Source organism: Neovison vison, chromosome 7, assembly GCF_020171115.1.
Source record: "Neovison vison isolate M4711 chromosome 7, ASM_NN_V1, whole genome shotgun sequence".
NCBI lineage: Eukaryota > Metazoa > Chordata > Mammalia > Carnivora > Mustelidae > Neogale > Neogale vison.
Window position 1 is genome coordinate 63,484,243 of NC_058097.1, and position 21,841 is coordinate 63,506,083.

A 21,841-nucleotide genomic window follows, 5' to 3' on the forward strand; every position below is an offset into this window, starting at 1 on the left:
ATGGGCGTGGTCTCATTCATCATGCAGCTGGATCCCACTCTGAGGGTTGGACACCCATCCTAACAGCCAGGATTCCTGCCATGGGGAAGGAGGAGTTCTCCATTGTGCTTCAGGTTCCCCCATTGGCTGGGATTCAAGCAAAGGTCTAGGACAGATGCCTGAATAAAATGGATGGGTAGAGATGATGGCCCTGCACCATGGCTGGTCTTACATGCTGGATATGTGCCCCTCCCTCTGGTTGGTGACACGAGGTCAGGGATCAGGCTCTGTCAGACCCAGCACTATTGGCCTGGGAAGTCTAATAATCGGGGTTCCCTTGAGGGCCGAACAGATTGATCCTCATGTGGAGTTTCTGAACAGACTCACCAGGCCTTTCTGCTTTCTATAGGGAAGGCAGAATGCTGCATTGTGGCTTCAGAATTCCCAATCCAGACTGCTTGGGGACCAGTAGGGTGAGTATGGAATTGTAAACATAACTATGGTTCAATTCATTTCCAAGCGGAAGCCAGTTCCAATGTGCAGCGGTTGATTTGAGATATCCAGCACCTGAGTAAGGGAAGATTTCAAGTATTTGTTCACACTGGAGTTTGTGTCTACGATAACTGACAATTGGGAGGGGTGGCGTCAAGAGGCCATGGAGGATTTTCCACGCTGGACTTTGTGAGATGCTCCAAACAGCAAGGTTTCCTTCTCCTGGACAGGTGAAGTATGGTTTGTTTGCTCCAGTGTCTCCCACGTGGTAAGATTGGGTAGCAGAGCTCTCCAGCATGGATGCCTGGAAAGCACACCTCCATTGACCTTTGTAGCTGAGGATCATAGCAGGTTCATTCTGGTGGCTCTGTGATGAAATACCAAGGCCTTGAGTTGACATGGAATCTCTTGCAGATGGGCCACAATGCTGGTTTGTTACCAGGGAGATCTTAGAATGTACTGGTGGCTAAGGGGCCTTTCAGGATTCTGCTTTTCTGAGGGTTTGGCACAGGTAGAAGAGCACAGTATCCATCTGGGGACAGTACATATTCTGTTGTGTGGCTCAGGGACCACATGTTGTATCACAACTTTGTATTCCAGAAAAGGCCCCTGAGCACGGATGCTTGAAAACCAGATCTGGGTTTCCAATGAGATCCTAGGGCCATGTCATATTGAACTTTCTGACTCAGGATCATTGACTGGTAGTCTGCCTGGAATTAGGTGATCAGGGTGTTTCAGACTGCGCATTTGTATCCAGAGTGTCAGCCAATTTTGGGGTGGGCTCAGGGGACTTGCAGGTTTCTCCTAATCTGGAAAGTTTGGGCAACTGTGATGGGCACAGTTCCATGGGGATAGCAGCCACAGAACAGTGGTGTGTCGCCAGAGAACACATCCTGGAGTGTATGTGAGCCATGGTTTTGGGAAAGAATTCTGCAAACAGAAATTCGGGTAAGGGTTAGTAGCGAGATGATTGCAAACCCAATGGGTAGACCTGGAGTGCAGCTCATCAGGAACTGTAATTAGGGTGAGTGGAAGGTGATTGCACAGGCTTTTCTATCTAAATTATGTGTCCTAGATGGTCTTGGAATACTGGTGTAGACTCATGGGTCCATGGGAGACTTTTCCTCTCTAAGGATCCTGGCGGCTCTTCATAGTTTGGTGGCATTTTCGGGGAAGGGAAGAGTGTGGTTTTCCATCTTAAGGGTCCCCCATAACAGTGATTCCAGAGACAGTCTCGGATCTGGGCACCTGGAAAATCCCAACAAGGGTTAGGATTTGGGATTATGGGCATATCAGGCTGCAATGTGTGATCCTGGTGGGGTAACTGAGAGGGCTTGTTTGAACGCATACTCAGGCTGAGGGTCTCCATGCCTTTTTGTGCCTAATGCAGCCCTCAGGAGTGGGCGTGGTCCCATTGGCCATGCAGCTGGCTCCCACTTTGAGGTTTGGACACCCATCCCAACAGCCAGGTTTTTTTTTTTTTTTTTTCCATGGGGAAAGAGGAGTTCTCTGTTATGCTTCTGGTTCCCCCAATGGCACGGATTCCTGTCAAGTTCTGGGGACAGGTGACTGAACACCAAGTATGGGTAGAGATGACGGACTCGGGCCATATCTTGTCTCACATGCTAGATATGGGGCCTGCTCTCAGTTCTTGACACTAGGTCGGGGCTCAGGCTCTGTCATACACAGCACTTATGGCCAGGGTAGCTTATAAATCAGCGTTTGCTCGAGGGCCGAGCTGATTGATCCTTTGTGGGGTTTCTGGGTAGTCTCACTAGGCACTTCTTCTTTCTATGGACAGGGCAGAATGCTGTGTTGTGATTCCAGAATTCTCTATCAAGGGGGCTTGCCGACCAGTAGGGTGAGGATGGAATTGTAAACAGAAGCTACAGTTCAATTCAGTGCCAAGCTGAAGGCAGTTCCAAAGTGCAGTGGCTTATTCGAGATATCCAGCACCTGAGTAAGGGCAGATCTATGTTTTTCTCACACGGGAGTTTGTGTCTATTATGACTGACAAATTGAGGGAGGTGGCATCAAGAGGCCATGGAGGATTCCCATGCTGAGGCTTTTGAGATGCTCCAAACAGCAAGGCTTTCTTCTGCTGGAAAGGCAGAGTGTGGTTTGTTTGCTCCAGGGTCCCCTATGTGGAAAGTTTGGTAGCAGAGCTCACCTGCATGGATGCCTGGAAAGCACACCTCCATTGACCATTGCAGGTGAGGAACATGGCAGGTTCTTTCTGCTGGCTCTGGGGCGAAGTACCAAGGCCTTGATTTGATATGGAATATCTTGCAGTTGGACCCCAGTGCTGGTTTGTTACCAGGGAGATCTTAGAATGTGCTGTTGGCTAAGGTGCTGTGCAGGAATGTCCAACCCTGAGGGTTTGGCACAGGTCGAATGCATGGTTTCATTCTGGGAAAAGGACAAGTTCTGTTGTGTGGCTCAGGGACCAAAATTTGTATTATAAGGAGATATTTTAGAACAGGCCTCTGAGGATAGATGCTGGAAAACCTATTCTAGGGTTCCAATGAGGCCCTAAGGGCATGTCTGGTACAATATTCTGCCTCAGGCCCATTGACTTGGGTGTTTGCCTGAATTTATGTGATCAGGGTTGTTCATACTGCGCATTTGCTTCCAGAATGGCCTCCAATATTGAAGTTGGCTCAGGGTCCTTGAAGATTTCTCCTAATCTGGAGGGTTTGTGCAACGGTGACTGGCAAAGATTCCTTGGGGATGGCAGGCCCAGTCCTGTGGTGTGGCTCCAGAGACCCCATACGAGAGGGCATGTGAGCCATGGTTTTGGGAGAGAACTCTGCACACACAAACTCAGGTTAGGTTTAGTGGCGAGGTGATCACAGGCCCAATGCTTAGACCTGGAGGGCAGCTTGTCAGGAACTATAATAATGTTGACTGGAAAATGGTAGCACAGGCTTTTCTATCTGGATTGTTTGTCCAGGATGGCCTTGGAATGCAGGTGCGGTCTCATGGGTCCATGGGAGATTTTTCCTCTCTAAGGAACCTGCTGGCTCCTTATACTTTGGTGGCTTTTTTGGGGAAGGGAAGAGTGCTATTTTCCATCTTAGGGGTGTACCAAAACAGGGATTCCAGAGACGGGCTGTGGGTCTGGATGCCTAGAAAATCCCACCAAGGGTTAGAATTTGTGCTTAGGGGTGTACCAGGCTTGCATTGCGGGATCCTGGTGGTGCAACTGAGAGGGCTTGTTTGAAAGCATGCTCAGTCTGAGGGTCACAATGCCTGTTTTGCCCAGGGTGGCCCGCAGGAGTGGGCGTGGTCTTATTGATCATACAGCAGGCTCCCACTCTGAGGGTTGGACACCCATTCCACCATCCAGGTTTCCTGCCATGGGGACGAGGAGTTCTCTATTGTGCTTCAGGTTCCCCCTTTGGCAGGGATCCCAGCAAAGGTCTTGGAACAGATGCCTGAATACCAGTGATGTGTAGAGATGATGGACTTGGGCCATGGCCGGTCTCACATGCTGGATATGGGCCCTGCTCTTTAGAATGCTGACATGAAGTCGGGGCTCAGGCTCTGTCAGACACAGCACTAGTGGCCAGGGCAGCCTATAAATTGGTGTTCCCTCGAGGGAGGAGCAGATTGATCCTCACATTGCGTTGCTAGGCAGACTAACCAGGCAATTCTTCTTTCTTTGGGGAATGCAGAATGCTGTGTTGTGGCTCGAGAATTCCCTGTCAAGATGTCTTGGGGGAAAGAAGGTGATGATGCAATTGTAAACAGCAGCTACAGTTAAATTCAGTGCCAGGCGGAAGGCAGTTCCAATGTGCTCCTTCTTATTCGAGATATCCAGCACATGAGTAGGGACGGATGTGAGATGTTTGCTCACAGTGGAATTTGTGTCTATGTTGACCGACAAATGGAGGGATCGAGTCCATAGGCTATGGAGGATTTCCCATGCAGGGAATTGTGAGATGCTCCAAACAGCAAGGTTTCCTTCAACTGGACAGGTAGAGTCTGGTGTGTTTGCTCCAGGATCCCCCATGTGGAAAGTTTGGGTAGCAGAGCTCTTCAAAATGGATTCAAGGAAAATACATCTCCATTGACCACTGCTGCAGAGGAAGATAGCAGGTTTATTCTGGTGGCTCTGGGGCGAAGTACCAAGGTCTTGAGTTGACATGGAATGTCTTGCACATGGGTCACAATGCTCGTTTCTTAACAGGGAGATCTTAGATTGTGCTGGTGGCAAAGGGTTCTTGCAGGTTTCTCCTTCCCTGAGCGTTTGACACAGGTCCAAGAGCACGGTTTTCTTCTGGGGCCAGGAATTGTTCTGTTGTGTGGCTCAGGGACCACATGTTGTATCATAGGTTGGTATTCCAGAACAGGTCTCTGAGGACAAATGCCAGAAAACCTAATCTAGGTTTTGAATAAGGTCCTATAAGCATGTCAGTTTCAATCTTCTGGCTCAGGACCATTGACTTGGGTGTCTGCCTGGATGTAGGGGATCAAGGTGTTTCAGACTGCGCCTTAGTGTCCAATGTGGCCCCCAATTTTGGGGTAGACTCAGTGGCCTTGCAGATTTCTCCTTATCGGGAGGCTTTGGGCAACTGTCATGGGCAAAGTTTCCTTGGGGATGGCAGGCACAGTCCCATGGGGTGGCTCCAAAGACCAGATGCTGTGAGCATGTGAGCCATGGTTTGGGAGAGAAGTCTGCAAAGACAAACTTGGGTTAGGGTTTGTGGCGATTTGATCACAGGCCCAATGCATAGACCTGGAGGGGCAGCTCATCAGAAACTGTAAATACGGTGACTCTAAGGCATTAGCACAAGCTTTTATATCTGGATTGTGTGTTCCAGATAGCCTCAGAAAGCAGATGTTGTCTCATGGTTACTTGGGATATTTTTCCTCTCTAAGGATCCTAGCAGCGCCCAATAGGTATTGGTGGCATTTTCAGGGAAGGGAAGAGTGCTGTTTTCCATCTTAGGGTTACCCCAACACAGGGATTACATAGATGGGCTCTGGGTCAGGGCGCCTGGAATATCCCACCAAAGGTTAGGATTTGGGACAAGGGGAGCTCCAGGCCTGCAGTGCGTGATCCAGGAGGTGCTAGTGAGAGGGTTTGCTTGAAAACATGCTCAGGCTTAGGTCACAATACCTGTTTGTGACCAGGGTGGCTCCCATGAGTGAGCGTGGTCTCATGGGCCATGCAGTTTGTTCCCACTGTGATGGTTTGACACCCATCCTGACATCCAGGTTTCCTGCCAACAGGAAGGAGGAGTACTCCTGTGCTTCAGGTTCCCCCATAGGGACGGAGTTGAGCTACGGTCTGGGGAGAGATGCCTGAATATCCAGGTTGAGTAGATGTGATGGCTTCGGGCCAAAACAGGTCCCACCTGCAGGATATGGGGCCCACTGTCTGCATGGCTGACTGGAAGTCATGGCTCAGGCTGTGTGAGACAGAGCCTGAGTGCCCATGGTGGCCTATGATATTAGGGTGCTCTCGAGGACCATGCAGGTGGATGCTCATGTGGGTATTCTGGGAAGACTCACCAGGCACTTCTTCTTTCTGTGGGGCAGGCAGAATGCTGCGTCGTGGCTCCACAATTCCCTATCAAGAGGGTTTAGGTAGCAGGAGGGTGAGGATGGAATGGTAAACACAAACTACGGCTAAATTCAGTGCCAAACAGAAGGCAGTTCCAGTGTGCAGCGGCTGATTCTAGCTATTCAGCACTGAAGTAAGGGTGGATGTCAGATGTTTGCTCACACTGTAGTTTGTGTCTATGATGACCAAAAAATGGAGAGGTGTTGCAAGAGGCCATGGAGGATTTCCTACGGGGTGACTTGTGAGATGCTCTAAACAGCAAGGTTTCCTTCTACTATACAGGGACAGTCTGGATTTTTTGATGCACCGTACCCCATATGGAAAGTTTGGGTAGCAGAGCTCTCCCGAATGGATACCTGGAAAGCACACCACCAGGATCCATTTCAGCTGAGTAACATGGCAGGTTTGATCTGGTGGCTCTGAGGATCAGTTCCAAGTAGTCTGAGTTGACATGGAGTTTCACGCAGTTGGATCACAATACTGGTTGGTATCCATGGATAAATTAGAATGTTGATTGGTCAGAGGGCCATGCAGGATTCTCCTACACTCTATCTGAGACACAGCTGCCAAGAACAAGATATCCTACTGGGGACAGGAGGGGTTCTTTAGTGTGGCTCAGGGACCACATGTTGGAATATAAGTTGGTATTGTGGAACAGGCCCCTGTGGACAGGCACCTGAAAACCTAAGCTCGGGTATCGAGGAAGTCCTAGAGGAATGTCAGGTTCAATCCTCTGACTCAGGGCCTTTGACTTTAATATCTGCTTGGAGGCAGGTGCTCATTGTGTGTCACAATGCACATTTGGGTCCAGAATGTTCTTCAAAATGGAGGTGGGCTCAGGGACTTTGTACTTTGCTCCTAATCTCCAGGGTTTGGGCAACAGAGAAGGGAAGAGTTTCCTTCAGGAGGATAAGCACAGTCGTCCGGTGTGGCTCCAGAGGCCCCTTCCTGAGGGCATATTGGTTAGGGCTTTGGGGACAGAAATCTGGAAACGTGAACTAGGGTTAGGGTGAGGGCCGAGGTAATCACTGGCCCGATCTGCAGTCCCTGAGTGCAGCTTATATTGTACTGAAATTAAGGTGTCATGGAGGCAGTAACACAGTCTTTTCTTACTGGATTGTGTGTCCAGGACGGTCGCAAAATGTAGGGGTGGATCATAGGGCCATGGGAGATTCTTCGTCTCAGACGGTTCTGTTCAGATCCCAAGAGTTTGGTTTCTCTGGGGGAAGGGAAGACTTCTGGTTTCGGTCTCAGGGGACCCCCAAAAGAGGGATACCAGAGACAGGTTCTGGGTTGATGCCTGGAAATGGCAAAAGACTGTGAGGATTTGGCCCTAGGAACCTGGGAGGCCCACTCCGTGAGCTCCTGGCCCAGCTACTGAGGGGGTTTGCTTGAAAGCATGCTCATGCTGAAGGCCACAACGCTTGTTTGTGCCCAGGGCGGCTCCCATAAGTGACCGTGGTCTTATGGCCCATGCAGTTGTTTCGACTCTGAGGGTGGACGCCCATCTCATCAGCCAGGTTTCCTGCCATTGGGAAGGAGGAGTGCACCTGGGCTTCAGGTTTCCACATAGGCAGGGATTTGAGCTATGGTCTGGGGAGTGATGCCTGAATATCCAAGTTGAGTAGATGAGATGACTTCGTTCCATGGCACGTTCTTCCTGCAGGATATGGGGTCCACTATCTAAGTGGCTGTCTGGAGGTTGTGGACCAGGCTGTGTCAGACAGTGCCTCAGTGCCCATGGCAGCCTACAGTGCTTTTAAAAAAAATCATTCTCAGGATTCTTGTTTTATAAAGAAATTTGAACATACTTACCATTAAAATTAGAGGTTTAATACAACATAATTCATGACAACCTTTTAACTTGAACTTTTATATATATATATATATATATATACATGTGTTTTTCTTTTTCTTTTCTTTTTTTTCCTCTTTTTTAAAAATACAAATAGATACAAGCGTCAAGGTATTCATTTTTCCCTATTCAACCCTATCCCTATATATAAATCAGTTTTAATCTCCCTTTATCTCTGGAAAGTTGAGTCCTTTAACAAAGATATCAAGATACTCCCAAGAAGAACCAAAATAGCATTCCTCACCCACACTGAGGATTTATAGCCACCTTCCAAGTTTTTTTCTTTTTCTTCTGTCAGTGTTTCTGTATCTCTCTCTCTCTCTCTCTCTCTCTCTCTCTCTCTCTTCTCTCTCTCTCTCTTTCTGATATTATATAAATCTTATTCTTAGAGTTTATTTTGTCTGGGTTGTTTTTTTTTTCAATTTAATTTTGTCAGCCTTTTTGTTTCTTCATTGCTGTTCATATATATTATAAATCTTACTTTGGGGGTTCATTTTGGTTGGGCCTTCTTTTTTTTCTCTTCTTCTTCTTCTTCTTCTTTTTTGGTGGTGACTTCCAATACTCTGCAATGTTAAAGATTGCACTTTTCCTGGATCATGGTTGATATATTCAGCTGTACATCCCCTCACCCACCTCTCAGCAAAATTACTAGGAGGGGGAACACCTAACAGAGAAGAAATTCACAGACTGTGACCTCTGGTACAGAACTATTGGATATCAACATAAACAAGGTGTTGGAAATGGAAATCAGGATAACAATTATCCAAGCACTACATAGGTTTTTGAAGACCATTAGTGACAACATAGAATCTCTAAGGGCTGCAGTGAGAGCAAATCTGGCAGAAATTAAAACTTCTATCAATGAGATCCAATCTAATCTAAGTACTCTAACAGCTAGAGTAAAAAAGGCAGAAGATCAACTTTCTGATCTAGAAAGTAATGGATAGAAAAGAAGAATAAGGAGGAGGCTTGGAACAAATAGCTAAGAAGCCATGACAACAGACTTAGGCTAATAAATGACGCTATGAAATGTTCCAGTGTCAAAAATATTGGGAATGGTGGGGGTGTAGAAAGAGAGAACAGTAGAAGATATAGTTGAATAAATCCTGGATGAGAAGTTTTCTGATCTGGAGAATGGAGCGAGTGTTTATATCCTAGAGGCAAAAAGGACACCACCCAAGAACAATGAGACTAGGAAGATGTCCAGACTCATAAATGTGAAATTCCTGATTTATAAAATCAGAATATGTCTTGAGGGTAGCTAGAGGGAAGAGACCCCTTCATACAGAGGGAGGACCATCAGAATAACGTCACACCTTTCTCCAGGAAGCTGGCAAGCCAGAAAGGCTGTCAAGACATATTCAGGGCAATAAATGAGAACAACATTCAGCCAAGAATATTTGATCCAGCCAGGCTGACATTCAAAATGGATGGAGCGATAAAGAGCTTCCAAGACTGGCAAGGTTTAAAAGTACATGACTACCAAGCTGGCACTACAAGAAATGTTAAGGGGGGAGGTTCTATAAAAGAACAAGAAACCACAGAGTGACAAAGAACGGAAATTTACAGTGACAATCTATGGAAACAAGAACTTCATAGGCAAGATGATGTCAATAAAAATATATATTTCAATAATAGCTCTGAATGTGAATGGCCTAAATGCTCCCATAAAATGGCACAGGGTTGCAGATTGGATAAATTCACAGGACCTGTACATATATTGTCTAAGGAGACTCTTCTGGAACCTAAAGATAGATCCAGACTGAAAGTGAAGGGATGGAGAACCATATATTTATGGCAACGGACCTCAAAAAAAGCTGGGGTAGCAATTCTCATATCAGATAAGTTAGATTTTAAACTAAAGTCATTATTCAGAAATACAGAAGGAAACTACATCATTCTTCATGGGTCTACCCACCAAGATGATCTAACAATTGTAAATATTTATGCCCCCAGTATGGGAGCAGCCCACTATATCTGCCAACTGCTAATCAAAATAATCAGTTTGATATGAATAATTAGTAGTATGGGATATTAACATGCCATGCCACATGTAATAGATGGATCAACAAAGCAGATACTCAATAAAGTAATAAGAGCTTTGAATGACACATTGGACCAGATGGACCTCATAGATATATACAGAACATTCCACTCAAGTGCACATGGAACTTTCTTCAGAATAGACCACATACTGAGTCACAAATCAGGGCTCAACCACTACCAAAAGATTGAGATTATTGCCTACCCATTTGCACACCACAATGCTTTAAAAATGGTGCTCAACCACAGGAAAAACTTTGGAAGGAATTCAAACACTTGGAAGCTAAAGACAACACTGCTTAAGAATGTTTGGATCAACTAGGAAGTCAAATAAGAACTTAAACAATTCATGGAACCTATGAGAATGAAGACTTATAGGTCGAAAACCTAAGGGATATGGCAAAGGTGGTCCAAAGGGGGAAATAGATAGCCATCCAAGCCTCACTCAAAAAAAAAATGATAAATCCCAAATATACTAGCTCTCTTTTCACCTTAAAGAACTGGAAAATCAAAAACAAATTAAGCCAACCCCATGCATAAGAAGGGAAATAATCAAGATTAGAGAAGTGGACAATGAGATAGAATCGAGATACAGTGGAACACATCAAAAAATCAAGAAGATGGTTTTTTGAACGAATCAGTAAGATCAATAAAGCAAAGGCCAAATTAATCCAAAAGAAAAGAGAGAGGACCCAAATTAATAAAATTATGAATGAAAGGGGAAATATCATGACTAAAACAAAGGAAATAGAAACAATCATCAGAAATTAGCAACAGTATTACACCAATAAGTTAAGCAATCTAGGAGTACTGGATACTTTTCTGGAAACAAATAAACTTCCAAGAATGAAATAGGAAGAAACTGACTACCTGAATAGAGTAAAATCTAGTAACGAGACTGAAGCAGCAATCAAAAACCTCCCCAAAAAACAAGAGCACAGGACCTAACGGATTCCCTGGGGATTCTACTAAACATTCACAGAAGAAGTAATACCTGTTTTCTTGAATATTCTTTCTTCAGATTCTCTTGCAAATTCATTAAAGAAACAGAAGGAAAACTTCCAGACTCATTCTATGAAGCCAGCATTACCCTTTTTCCCCAAACCAGGCAAAGACCCCATCAAAAAGGAGAATTTTAGACCAATATCCCTGATGAATATGGATGCCAAGGTTCTCAACAAGATCCTAGCTATTAGGATCAAACAGTACATTAAAAAGATTATCCGCCATGACACTGTGGGGTTTATCCCTGCGATGCAGGGTTGGTTCAGCATTTGCAAATGACTGTGATACAACGAATCAATAAGAGAAGAGAGAAAAAGCACATGGTCCTCTCAATTGATGCAGAAATAGCATTTGACAAAGTACAGCATCTATGATTAAAAGCATTCAGAGTATAGGGATTGAGGGAAAATTCCTAAACTTCATCAAATCTATCTATGAAAAACCCACAGCAGGGAGGAGTCAAGATGGCGGAGAAGTAGCAGGCTGAGACAACTTCAGCTAGCAGGAGATCAGCTAGAGCGCTTATCTAAAGATTGCAAACACCTGCAAATCCATCAGCAGATCGAAGAGAAGAAGAACAGCAGTTCTAGAAACAGAAAAACAACACTTTCTGAAAGGTAGGACTGGCGGAGAAGTGAATCCAAAGCGACGGGAAGATAGACCCCGGGGGGAGGGGCCGGCTCCCGGCAAGCAGCGGAGCAACAGAGCACAAAATCAGGACTTTTAAAAGTCTGTTCCGCTGAGGGACATCGCTCCGGAGGCTAAACCGGGGCGAAGCCCACGCGGGGTCGGCATGACCTCAGGTCCCGCAGGGTCACAGAAGGATCGGGGGGTGTCTGAGTTTTACAGAGATTGCGGATATTGGAATGGGAAAGCCAGCTACAGAGAGAGAGCCGACAGTAAGCTCGCAGCTCGGTGTTGCCTTGAACCGGTCGCAGGCTCGGTGAGCTCGGAGCATGGCCGGAGGTTAGGCAGACGCGAGTTACTAGGAGCTGTTCACTGAGGGCGCACTGGGGAGCAGGGCCCCGGGCTCTCAGCTCCTCCCGACCGGAGATCAGGAGGCCGCCATTTGTATTCCCGTCCTCCGGAACTCTGAGGAAAGCTCTCAGGGAACAAAAGCTCCTGAAAGCAAAGCCGAGCAGATCACTCAGCCCGGCCCCTGGTAAGGGCGGTGGAATTCCGCCTGGGGCAAAGACACTTGAGAATCACTACAACAGGCCCCTCCCCCAGAAGATCGACAAGAAATCCAGGCAAGACCAAGTTCACCGAACAAGGAGTGCAGTTTCAATACCAAGGAGAGCAGCAGAATTCCAGAGGAGGAGAAAACAAACCATGGAACTCATGGCTTTCTGCCTGTGATTTTTTAGTCTTGCAGTTAATTTAATTTTTTTCTTTTTCATTTTTTTTTCTCTTCTTCTTCTAAAATTTTTTTAAACTTTTACCATTTTCTTTTTTTAACGTTTTTTAACTAGTTTATCTAATATATATATATATATATATTAATTTTAAACTTTTCATTATTCGTTTTCTTTTTTTAATTCTTTTTTTTCTTTATTTATTTTTGAACCTCTTTTTATCCCCAAATCAGAAGAGATCCCAAGATCCCAACCTCTTCAATCTTTTTTTTAATTCTTTTTTAAATTCTTGATTGAATTTTTAATTCAATCTTTTTTTTTTATTCTATTTTTTCTTTTTTTTTCTTTCTTTCTTTTTGAACCTCTTTTTTCTCCCCAAATCAGAAGAGATCCCAATCGGAAGAGATTGGGAGATCCCAATCAAAGGAGATCCCTCACCCAATCGTGAGGGAGGAGAAATCCCCCCTCACGATTTGGGATATCTTCTGATTTGGTTAAAGCATATTTTCCTGGAATTGTTGCCACCCTTTTAGTATTTTACTTGCTCCTTCATATACTTTTAGCTGGACAAAATGGCAAGGCGGAAAAATTCACAACAAAAAAAAGAACAAGAGGTAGTACCAAAGGCTAGGGACCTAATCAATACAGATATTGGTAATATGTCAGATCTAGAGTTCAAAATGACAATTCTCAAGGTTCTAGCCGGGCTTGAAAAAGGCATGGAAGATATTAGAGAAACCCTCTCCAGAGATATAAAAGCCCTTTCTGGAGAAATAAAAGAACTAAAATCTAACCAAGTTGAAATAAAAAAAGCTACTAATGAGGTTCAATCAAAAATGGAGGCTCTCACTGCTAGGATAAATGAGGCAGAAGAAAGAATTAGCGATATAGAAGACCAAATGACAGAGAATAAAGAAGCTTAGCAAAGGAGGGACAAACAGCTACTGGACCATGAGGGGAGAATTCGAGAGATAAGTGACACCATAAGACGAAACAACATTAGAATAATTGGGATTCCAGAAGAAGAAGAAAGAGAGAGGGGAGCAGAAGGTATACTGGAGAGAATTATTGGGGAGAATTTCCCCAATATGGCAAAGGGAACGAGCATCAAAATTCAGGAAGTTCAGAGAACGCCCCTCAAAATCAATAAGAATAGGCCCACACCCCGTCACCTAATAGTAAAATTTACAAGCCTTAGTGACAAAGAGCAAATCCTGAAAGCAGCCCGGGAAAAGAAGTCTGTAACATACAATGGTAAAAGTATTAGATTGGCAGCAGAATTATCCACAGAGACCTGACAGGCCAGAAAGAGCTGGCATGATATTTTCAGAGCACTAAACGAGAAAAACATGCAGCCAAGAATACTATATCCAGCTAGCCTATCATTGAAAATAGAAGGAGAGATTAAAAGCTTCCAGGACAAACAAAAACTGAAAGAATTTGCAAACACCAAACAGCTCTACAGGAAATACTGAAAGGGGTCCTCTAAGCAAAGAGAGAGCCTACAAGTGGTACATCAGAAAGGAACAGAGACAATATACAGTAACAGTCACCTTACAGGCAATACAATGGCACTAAAATCATATCTCTCAATAGTTACCCTGAATGTTAATGGGCTAAATGCCCCAATAAAAAGACACAGGGTATCAGAATGGATAAATAAACAAAACCCATCTATATGTTGCCTCCAAGAAACTCACTTTAAAACCGAAAACACCTCCAGACTTAAAGTGAGGGGGTGGAAAAGAATTTACCATGCTAATGGACATCAGAAAAAAGCAGGAGTGGCAATCCTTATATCAGATCAATTAGATTTTAAGCCAAAGACTAATAAGAGATGAGGAAGGACACTCTATCATACTCAAAGGGTCTGTCCAACAAGAAGATCTAACAATTTTAAATATCTATGCCCCCCACGTGGGAGCAGCCAACTATATAAACCAATTAATAACAAAATCAAAGAAACACATCAACAATAATACAATAATAGTAGGGGACTTTAACACTCCCCTCACTGAAATGGACAGATCATCCAAGCAAAAGATCAACAGGGAAATAAAGGCCTTAAATGGTACACTGGATGAGATGGACATCACAGATATATTCAGAACATTTCATCCCAAAGCAACAGAATACACATTCTTCTCTAGTGCACATGGAACATTCTCCAGAATAGATCACATCCTCGGTCCTAAATCAGGACTCAACCGGTTTCAAAAGATTGGGATCATTCCCTGCATATTTTCAGTCCACAATGCTCTGAAGCTGGAAAGTGCTCCATATCACTCAGCATCAGGGAAATACAAATCAAAACCACAATGAGATATCACCTCACACCAGTCAGAATGGCTAAAATCAACAAGTCAGGAAATGACAGATGCTGGTGAGGATGCGGAGAAAGGGGAACCCTCCTACACTGTTGGTGGGAATGCAAGTTGGTGCAACCACTCTGGAAAACAGCATGGAGGTTCCTCAAAATGTTGAAAATAGAACTGCCCTATGACCCAGCAATTGCACTACTGGGTATTTACCCTAAAGATACAAACGTAGTGATCCAATGGGGCACATGCACCTGAATGTTTATAGCAGCAATGTCCACAATAGCCAAACTATGGAAAGAACCTAGATGTCCATCAACAGACGAATGGATAAAGAAGATGTGGTATATATACACAATGAAATACTATGCAGCCATCAAAAGAAACGAAATCTTGCCATTTGCGACAACATGGATGGAACTAGAATGTATCATACATAGCGAAATAAGTCAAGCTGAGAAAGACAACTATCATATGATCTCCCTGATATGAGGAAGTGGTGATGCAACATGGGGGCTTAAGTGGGTAAGAGAAGAATCCATGAAACAAGATGGGATAGGGAGGGAGACAAACCATAATTGACTCTTAATCTCATGAAACAAACTGTGGGTTGCTGGGGGGAGGGGGCTTGGGAGAGGGGGGGAAGGGTTATGGACATTGGGGAGGGTATGTGCTTTTGCGTAAATTGGAAGGGGGAGGTGAACCATGAGAGACTATGGACTCTGAAAAACAATCTGAGGGGTTTGAAGTGGCGGGGGGGTGGGAGGTTGGGGTACCAGGTGGTGGGTATTATACAGGGCAGAGCTTGCATGGAGCACTGGGTGTGGTGAAAAAATAATGAATACTGTTTTTCTGAAAATAAATAAATTGGAAAAAAAAAAGAAAAACCCACAGCAAATGTCATTGTCAATGGGGAAAGCTGGCAGCCTTCCCTGTGAGATCAGGAACACGAAAAGGATGCTTACTCTCACCACTATTGTTCAGCATAGTGTTAAAAGTCCTAGCAACAGCAATCAGACAACAAAGAGAAATTTTTAAAAATATTCAAATTGGCAATGAATTAGTCAAACACTTTCTTCACAGATGACCTGATACTTTAATATGGAAAACCCAAAAGACTCCACCTGCAACCTACTAGAATTTATACAGCAGTTCAGCAATATACAGGATACAAAACCAATATAAAGACATTGGTTGGTTTCCTATACATTAACAATGAAAATATAGAAAGGGAAATTGGAGAATCGATTACATTTACTATGGCACCAAAAACCATAAGATACATGGGAAAAAACCTAACCAATGGGGTAAAGGATGTACACTGGAGGATCTCCCTGATGAAATCTTCCTGATGGCTAATAAAAATGAGCAGTATTTTTTTTTCTTTTTCTCGTGTTTGTTATCATTTGTATGTCTGCTTTGGAGAAGCGTCTATTAATGTCTTCTGCCCTTATTATTTTTTTTAATGTGATTATTAGTTTTTTGAGTTTTGAGGTTGAGGTGTTCTTTATAAATCTTTGATACCAGCCTCTTGTCTGTCGTGTCATTTGCAACTGTATTTTCCAATTCTGTAGGTTGCCTCTTTGTTTTGTTGACTCTTCCCTTTGCTGTGAAGAATCTTTTGATCTCAATGAAGTCCCAAAATTTCATTTTCACTTTTTTCTTCCTTTGCCTTTGGAGACATGTCTTGAGAGAAGTTGCTGTGGCCCATGTCAAAGTGGTTACTATCAATGTTATCCTCTAGAATTCTGATGAATTCCTGCCACATGCTGAGTTCTTTTAACCATTTTCAGTTTGTCTTTGTGTATGGTGTGATAGAATGGTCGAGTGCCTTCTTCTACACATAGCTCTCCAATTTTCTCCGCAGCATTTACTGTCTTTTTTCCACTGGATATTTTTTCCTGTTTTGTCAAAGATTATTTGACCATCGAGCTGTGGGTCCATCTCTGGACTCTCTACTGTGTTCCACTGGTTGATATGTCTGTTTTTGTGTCAGTACCATACTGTCTTGATGACCACAGTTTTGTAGTAAAGCTTGAAATCAGGTAGTGTGATACCTCCAGGTTTATTTGGTTGTTTTTTTCAACATTTCCTTAGTAGTATGGTCTCTCTTCTGGCTCCCTACAAATTTTAGGACTCCTTACTCCAGCACTTTGAATAATGCTGGTGGAGTTTTGATCTTGATGGTATTGGAAATAAAGACTCCTCTAGGTAGTATAAGCATTTTAACAATGTTTATTCTTCTGATCTGAGAGCATAGAATGCTTTTCCATCTTTTTGTGTCTTCTTCAGTTTCTTTCATGAGTGTTCTGTAGTTCCTTGAGTACAGATCCTTTACCTTTTTGGCTAGGTTTATTCCAAAGTATCTTATGGTTTTTGGTGCTATAGTAAATGGAATCAATTCTCTAATTTCCCCTTTATATTTTCATTGTTAGTGTATAAGAAACCAAATGATTTCTGTACATTGATTTTTTAAAAGATTTTATTCATTGATTTGACAGACGGAGATCACAAGTAGGCAGAGAAGCAGGCAGAGAGAGAGGAGGAAGCAGGCTCCATGCTGAGCAGAGAGCGCATTGTGGGTCTCGATTCCAGGATCCTGGGATGATGACCTAAGCTAAAGGCAGAGGCTTTAACACACTGAGCCACCCAGGCACTCCTGTACATTGGTTTTGTATCCTGCACATTGCTGATTTGCTGTATAAGTTCTAATAGTCTCAGTTTTCCATATAAAGTATCATGTCATCTGCCAAACGAGAGAGTTTGACTTATTCTTTGCCAATTTGAGTACATTTTATTTCTCTTTGTTGTCTGATTGCTGTTGCTAGGACATTTAATACTATGTTGAACAGTAGTGGTGTGAGTGGGCATCCTTTCATGTTCCTGATCTCAAAGGGAAGGCTGTCAACTTTTCCCCATTGAGAATGATATTTGTTGTGGGTTTTTCATAGATAGATTTGATAAAGTTTAGGAATTTTCCCTTTATCCCTATACTCTGAATGGTTTTAATTAGAAATGAATGCTGGATTTTGTCAAATGCTATTTCTGCATCAATTGAGTGGACCAGGTTGTTTTCCTCTCTTCTCTTATTGATTTGTTCTATCACAATGTTTAATTTGTGAATGTCGAACCACGCTTGCATCCCAGGGATAAATCCAACCTGTTTGTGGTGCATACTACTCTCAATATACTGTCAGATCCTATTAATTGCGATCTTGTTGAGAATCTTGACATCTATATTCATCAGGGGTATTGTTCTGAAATTCTCCTCTTTTTGGGGTCTTTGCCTGGTTTGGGATCAGGGTAATTATGGCTTAATAAAAAGCAGTTTCTCTGGACAAATGTTGCTTGCAGTTTTAGTAGCACTGTGGTTCAGAGACAAGCTGGAGCTCCTACGACCCCTGAGACAGTGGCTTCAGCCGTGCTATGCCAGTGGAAGTTGGCAGAGCGGGAGTCTATGAGTTCTGGGCCACCCAGAGGGGAATAGACTGAGGCCTTTCTCTGAGATGGAAGTCTGAGTACAGTTTGCTTTTCTCCAAACTTTCAAAGAACTGTCTTTCCTCTTGATAGCCATTATATTTGGAGAAGCAATCCAGTTGTTCCCATATAGTGATCAAAAGACTAACTTTAATGCGTCTGGATGGGGTCTCACCTCAGTCAGCACCTCCAGGAAATAAACCTGAACAGAGCGAAGCCCAGCTCAGGCAGCTCCTGGTTCTGATAAATGCTGCATGACTATCCCTTCTCATAGTATAAACATTTCATCTCTGTCTTCCACAGAGGAGTGTTTCCTGCTCTCAAAAACACTCACTGAGATGTTAGAGGAAAGAACCATACATTCTGCAGGCCAATACCAGCAAAGGAAAGTGGATACTTGAAATAATTAGCAACATAATTCAAGTCTCAAGATATTCAAGGAACAGCATGGCAGGAATACTCTCTATCATGGTTGCTGTTCTTAGATTGCATTGCTTGGAGAATTCTTGACACAACAATGAGTGGGCAGGAAATAGACTACAATTTAATCTCTGAAGGACACCAGTTCAGGAAAATAATTAGCTTTGTGTATTTAGCATCCACTTAAAACTACGGGAAGATGTTTATTCTCCACAGTAAGATCAGGCTGTATTCTATTTCTTCATATCCTATTTGGTCCATCAGCACCATTACCACCATTCAAGGAAGGAAGTGGGATGAGATCTAGGTTTCAGATGACTTTGAAGTTACAGTAAATCAATTATCACACATCGACCCAGACATTGAAGAATGGAGTTTTTAAATGAGCAGGAATTTAGGAAATTTTCAGTATTTCTTGGTCATTTATTAAAAGCCAAGCATGGCACCAAATTTAACCCTAAATGTCAGACTGTAAATTTGCTTTGAACCAACAATGTAAATGCTTCCACTAGAGTACCACTCTGTTTCCACTGATGTGTTGTTCCTAAATCCCACTAGACTGGAGAAAATGTCTCATTCACATTTGTATTCTCAGAAATTGGCACAGCCGTCCACCATAATGCAGGTTCTCTGGAACGTTTACAGGATGAATGCTGGCATAAAACTTTGCAGGCCTTCTGTGCAATGCCTTCTGTGATCTTGCCAAAGTCTCTTTTCTGGAGAAATCATTCTGCTTCTGAAATTTCTAAGAAAAAATTTTGGAATAGGTTCTCCCCATTTTAATATTTGTGTTTTATATGCATGGTCAATGAGCTTCTTTTAAAACAAAATGGAAAATATTTTTTGGGGGGCGCCTGGGTGGCTCAGTGGGTTAAAGCCTCTGCTTTTGGCTCAGGTCATGATCCCAGGGTCCTGGGATTGAGCCCTGCATCGGGCTCTCTGCTCAGCAGGGAGCCTGCTTCCTCCTCTCTCTCTGCCTGCCTCTCTGCTTACTTATGATCTCTGTCTGTCAAATAAATAAATAAAATCTTAAAAAAAATAAAATAAAATGGAAAATATTTTTTAACTAAGCCTTGGTTATCCATAGAGACATTTGCTGAGGCTATGAAGGCCTCATTAATCAATGTTTTGCAGACGTATGCTTTTAATTATTTTAATAGGTCCCACAGCTCATATGTGTGAGCTGTGTGAAGCTCAGCCATTGCATAAATCTGGGAATTGACTGTTTGCTACCAACCAAGGTGTTTCATGATGGCGTCAGTGCAGAGGTTAGTGTTCCCCCAAGCACCTCATCAACAGACTGATAATGCCCAAATAACCTCCATTACCAAGAGTCTCTCAGGCTTCAGGTGTTTTGTTTTGTTTTTGCATTTTTAATGTAAAATATGTAGCAAAGGGAAGTTTCACAGTTGGGAGCCATTCTCTCAAGCCATGAAGCCACCATCATGAAGAACTAGATCATATCATCGCTACCACATTCTTCATTGATGCCAGGCTTTGCAAGCATGAGCTACTTTTGTTTTGAACACTTGCTCTACCAAACAACACAAGCAAAATCATCCTGCATTAAAATAAACTCACATTATGGTGGCTTCAAACAACATAGCCTCTATGATTCCCTGCATTCTTCTCATTAAGGACCTGAGCCTGCGCAGTGGCCAGTCCTTGCCAAATTGCTGCTACCTCTGGCAGTGGGAGGAGAGTCTTCAAGTGCCCCTAGGAATGAACATGACACTGCCATTCACATTTTATTGGCCAAAGTAAAGAACAAGGGAATTGCCATTTTCACTTGTTACTAGAATACAAAAATTTGGGAATACTTTAACAAATAGCACTAAGGAATGTCACAATTGCAGCTGATAAATAAAAATTTACCTTAAAAAATACTTAATCCCAATATAGTCTACCTGTCTTAACCATCTTTAAAACACATTTCTAAAATAATATGCTGTACAAAATACAAGGAAAAGATCTGTATTAGCATTTTGTTTTTATTACTTTTGCTTGTTTTTGCCATAATTTATCTTGTTCACTGTCTGACATTTAAACCACTTGCCATAGGAAGATTCACCAAAGATCCTGTGTTAGGGTCCCCCATTATGGTAGGTGGTGGTTTTTCTTCACAAGAAATGTGTAAAATTTTTGATAGGTACTGCAAATTCAATAAAAATTAATGGATAATTATTATTATAGGAAATATGATAAGATATTTCATTTTTTAAAAATATGTGAAATATGGAAGGATCCTGGCTGTGGGGAGAACATAATACCTCCCAGCCATCCAAACTAGTTCTTATCCTGTAAACTAGTCATAACCCATATACAGGAATCTAGTCATTAAAAATAATTAATTAGGGGCGCCTGGGTGGCTCAGTGGGTTAAAGCCTCTGCCTTCAGCTCAGGTCATGATCCCAGGGTCCTGGAATTGAGCCCCACATCGGGCTCTCTGCTCAGCGGGAGCCTGCTTCCTCTTCTCTCCGCCTGCCTCTCTGCCTACTTGTAATCTCTGTCTGTAAAATAAATAAATAAAATCTTTTTAAAAATAATTAATTAATTATAAAAGAGAGCTACTAATTCACAAATTGTATTGTAACGGTGGGCTGGAAAACAGTTTGGAGTTCTTTTGCTGATCATCCTCATTCTAAATTAATCTCTTTTCATTCTTGCCTTGACCCTCACACACAAAGGCTACAGCCTTGTTCTGCATAACCAAGGCTACTATAATAGATGTCCAGAGGTGAGGGTTAGCCCACCTGAACACTGGCAGAATATGACTAGTCTGGAGGAAGCTTCAGGATTTCTCCTTCTTACGCCAGGTTGTAGCTCTGGAGTGAGAGCAATTGCAATGTTCCTCCACACTGTAGAATTCCAAGGGGTACTGCTTCCTCTTCAGATGATCTCCTTGCTTTTTTGTCCCCAGGGTATGCAGTGGTTTCCAGCAGTAGCTCATCTCTGGGTTCTCAGACCCATGCTTGCTCCCCTTCAATAAATTCTACTCATTGGAATGATTCCAGGGAATCCAGTTCTTTACTTGACCCTGATGGATACCACTGTGCAAATCGAGGGATCATCACTTTATCCGTATGTGTACTCATTTACTGAAAAATGGGTCAAATCAGGAATACAGTCACCAAAGGACCAAAATGCTTCTGCTTTAAACAGAAAATATCTGAGCTCTGAAAATGTAAAATCAGTTTCTGAATTCAACTCTCATTCTCAACTTCTGGAAGCCAAGTCTTCAAACTTTATATCTCACAATAATTTCCCAATATTTCCTACACCTGTGAAGGTCTATTGAGCTGTTGTTGTTGTTGTTGTTGTTGTT